Source organism: Chenopodium album, chromosome 9, assembly GCF_948465745.1.
Source record: "Chenopodium album chromosome 9, dcCheAlbu1.1, whole genome shotgun sequence".
Taxonomy (NCBI): Eukaryota; Viridiplantae; Streptophyta; class Magnoliopsida; order Caryophyllales; family Amaranthaceae; genus Chenopodium; species Chenopodium album.
The window spans coordinates 40,393,026-40,397,511 of NC_137842.1; the positions used below are offsets into that span (position 1 = coordinate 40,393,026).

Here is a 4,486-nt window from a genome sequence, read left to right on the forward strand (position 1 = left end):
TACCAGAGGTGGTAAAGGAGATTGTGGAGCTTTCAGGGATTAGCTCCCAGCTGGCGGCTCTTCGGGATTTATCGAGTCAACCTGCGTCGCCGGCTATTCTTCGTGGATTACTGGAGTTTTGGTGGGATTCCACCAACACTTTTCATTTTCCAAGAGGAGAGATGACGATTGCCCCTTACGATTTCACTATGATTATGGGTTTTCCTTTTAGAGGTGATCCAAAAGCTATGGAGGTCGTCAAGGGGTCAGACAAGAGACTGCGTGACCTCGTGGGGGACCGTCTTACGTCGGCCCTTCACATGCATGCGCAGTGTTGTTCGTACTCGGTTCTTGCCGATGAGTTGTCGGCTGACGAGGTTGATCGGAAGTGTACACCTGAGCATATGGCTCGTATACACATTGCTCACGTTCTTTCCGTCACTATCTTGACTGATCGGGGAGAGCATTTCGCCATTGGGTTACTTATTTGCCTCAGTGATTTAGGGTAGGTAGGTAACTTGAGTTGGGCGGAGGTGTCGTATGCCTGTATGCTTATAGCTATGGGCAAGGCAACCCGAGTGATGGATTCCGCGGCAGCTACTGAGGTGCCTCGGATCTCCCACACGTGGCATGTTCGTATCCTTGAGGTGCGTACTTATCCTTTAAATTTTCTTTTAATGTCCATATTTTTCCTTTTCTTATTATTTTTCGCTTCTTATAGGCATGGGGATATTCTTACCTGCCTTTCTTAGCCCCTAGGACGCTCGGTGCTGCTCGCTTTCCTATCGTCCATCGGTTGGTCACGATTAAGAAGAGGCGAGTCACTTTAGCCGGCGACTTTTGCCAGAGGATCCTTTCGGCGACTCATGCGTCGGTGAGTATTTTAATAACACATGTGCATATTTTGTTTTTCGATTATTATTATTTTTTGATGATTTTCATATGGCTGTGTTTGTAGATCGATCTCCGTCCTTGGAGAGTCCCTGAGACTTTCCGGCCTGGCATGATTCGTTGAGGTTTTCGGGCCCTTTATCAGGGGCTTCCATTGCTCTAGAGGACAGACGCTTGGTTTTTAGGTGAGCGTGTTCTCTGGCAGTCTTCATCCGAGGAGCCTGCGGTTCCTGCGGATCCTGCGATCTGGATGCAGCGTCCGGACTTGCTATCTACCGAGGATCGAGCTCAGGTGATCCTCAGTTATCCAGCGGAGCAGTTGGTGCTGCCGGATGCATCTTACCAGGCTTTCATCGCATCCAGGATGACTCCTTTCCCAGCTTTTGTTCCGGTGAGTATTTTACCATATGTTTTGTTTTTTTTATTTTTTATTTTCCTTTTATTTTCGAAACCTTGACTCTTTTATTGCGTTTTCAGCGAGTCAAGCTAGGTGGTTGGGTGCCTTTTACGGGGGAGGTCTCGTATACTGATGCTTTTGGATCGGTAATTTGCGAGATTCTTCTAGTAGCGGAGGAGGAGGAGGAGGACATATAATTTATTCCTAAGATGGTTGAGTCGGTATATTTATTTCGTATATGAATTTATTTATATATATATTTTTTTCATATACGTTTGTTCTTTAACTGTCCTTATATTTGGAACAGGTACCGCGGGAGACCGTGAACGGCATGGTGAGGACTGTACGTGCTTTCTGAGCTGCTTATCGGAGAGCCCTCGTGGCTTTATCATGCCGTGATCATCGGATGGTCGCAGTAAGTTTATTTCTTTTTCTTTTATCAAAGTTATTACACAGTTTGTGTATTAATCTTTGTTTGGATTTTGCAGGATGTACATCAGCCGTCCGGGAGTCGCCGAGCATCTTGACTTCCTTTGTATTTATTATTTTTTTTGGAAACATATGTACATATTTTTTTTTATTATTATATTTTTTTTGTACATATAACAAGTATTATATATATATATATATATATATATATATATATATATATATATATATATATATATATATATATATATATATATATATATATGTCATTATTATATTTTTCTTTTGTTTCCATGAATATTTTTTTTAAGTAAAGCAAAAAAAAAAAAAAAAAAATCCTGAGGGAGGGAAAGGGTTCCGAACTTACCCCCCTTGAAAAAAATAACAAAAAAAAGAACAAAGAAAAGAGGACATGAAAAGGAAAGTAAAAAAGAAGGGGAAAATAAAAAGAAAGAAAGAGAAAAGGAAAATAAGAAAAAAAAGAAAAAAAAAGAAAAAAAATGAAATAAAATAAAATAAAATAAAATAAAATAAATCATAAAAAAGGACACAAGAGTTAACAAATTTAAGCGTATGATTATTCATAAGATTTCGTCAAAATTCCGTTATTTTGTAGTTAAAAATACAGAAATAAATCAAAACAACATGTCGCGATAGACCAGACGCGCGCAAAAGGGTGTCTTGCTCGTGGCTGTCGCGCGCATTTAAATTTGTTGCTCGAGCCACCTATGGGTGAACTTTCCTTAGAGCGAAAATTGCCGAAAATTTGCCCCACTTGGGTCTATTTAAGCGTGGTTTTGTGTAGGCTTTTGATCATCTCGTATTCATTTGCTTAGTAGTGCTATACATAATTAAAAAACAATTAAACTTTCTAAATTCTTTCCCTCTCCCTTTTTTTTACACATTGATCAATGACAAAAACCTTTGAACAACGGTTAAAGCAATGGGTCCCTTTCCTTTCAACTGAGGATAAACTAGCCTTCAAAATATACCACCTTGAACCTCTATTGAGTTATATGCAACTAGTTATAAACTTTAATTTTCTCCATGCCGCTGTCAATCATTGGGACTCGAACCACCACCTCTTTCTTCTCAAAGGGGATGAAATTGTCCCATTACTTGGCGAGTTTGAGGCTCTACTAGGCTTCCCTGCAAATACTCTCCCTGTGACATATGCCCCTAGCTTGTCAGATCCCAAACCTATTTTTCAAAGATTTTTTTGTTTGAGTGACAATGATATGGTTAACATTGGAAAAGAAGAAGGTGTGGATTTAATTCAATTTATTGAACATTTTGTCGCCCCTCGTGACAACTTGACTAAACAACGTTTTAAAATCGTGCTTTATGTTATTGTCTTGTTGTCAATTGTTTACTTAGGACAAGTAAATAATACGGAGATTATTCCATGGTGTCCATAGTAGAGCACATAGAGGGATGTCATTCACCCGCTCCTTTAGCTTTGGCAGAAACCGTACTCTATGCTTGAATCGTCATAAAGGAGACCCTAACGAGAATAATTTCACGGGAAGTCCACTCCTATTACACGTACTTTTTTTCTATCGTCGTAAAGCAACGCAAGTTAGGAAGTTTCGCTGGCCCGACCAACGCAATCTTCTCCGATGCGCGCGCCACCTACTCGTGTAATGTCGCAAATTAATTTTCTTTGTTTTTTTTTCTAGGTTTTAGATTTGGCTCATGGAGCGCTTGTGAATTGTTGAGCAGCCACAAAATTTTGAGGCTCATGGAGTGAGAACATTCCTTGACGTCGAATTTTCTACAAACACAAGAATGAAGAAGAATGGACATCGTTTTTTTGTCATGGGGTTTCCAACATACACTTTGGGATTCCTTGGTGGAACATAAGTATTATGGTTGGGAATAGTTTTAATTGTCCCTATATTAGGCTTTTAGGTCTATCTAGTACTACTTACATCTTTCCTTGCAGGGTGATGAGACAATACGAAATGAAACAAATTATTTCCCCTCAAGGTTGTGATGACTCTAAAGACGTGATCTTTAAACCTGAACGGATCCCTCGTTTGATGGATTATTGGTCAAGTCTCCCTATATGGGTAGTACAAAATCCTACTGCGAGTATTGTGTTATCCACCTTCTATAAGGCTTGGATGAATGCGGCGGACAAGGGTGAACTAAACAGGGCTCGATCACAAAATCAAGCCGCCTCGGCTCACAATCCACCCAAACCTTGATGCATTTGGTCACCACTACTCAATTTGGTGGCCAAAACAAAGGAGTGAGAAGAAAATTAGACTTCTCATCTCCAATGGCTCGTTCAAAGGAACCAAAAAGAAAAGCTCCTCCTAAACTTGCGCAACAAGGGGTGAAGATTAAAGAACCTTCACCAAATACTCGCAAGAAGACCCCAACAATTACTAAAGGAAAAGGAAAACAAGTTGCAAAGACCCCAATTCCTAAATTGAAGAACAATGTTTAGGTTAAAAAGAAGAGTGAAGGGGAAAGCTCTAAGGTTGCTGAAACTACTGCAATGGAAACTACTTCTCCGTCGACTGTGATAATTGAGTATATAGTAAAACCTTAGAGTGTTACACAATTTGTCATTAGTTTAATTCGAATAAAGTGTAATCACTACTATGTTTTTTTTTTTTTTTTTAATTTATTATCTAGTTCAACAATGCCTCTTGTTTTTTTTTTTTTAATTTCGAATGGAATAAAATGAGCTTTATTATATATTTTTATATGACCGAATCATAAAGATTGCCTACGTATTCGTATTACAAAATCAGGTCTTTGCGTATTTCTTTGCAATGT

At 39.2% G+C, this 4,486-nt stretch overlaps 1 long non-coding RNA gene across 1 annotated transcript; it reads left to right on the forward strand.

Moving 5' to 3' along the window:
* The first annotated feature begins 263 nt into the window (after window positions 1-263).
* Window positions 264-1,839, forward strand: LOC145559760 (uncharacterized). The gene is made up of 3 exons (XR_014092932.1): window positions 264-1,488; window positions 1,575-1,682; window positions 1,756-1,839. It is a non-coding gene; the product is annotated as an uncharacterized LOC145559760 (long non-coding RNA).
* Window positions 1,840-4,486: the final 2,647 nt, after the last annotated feature.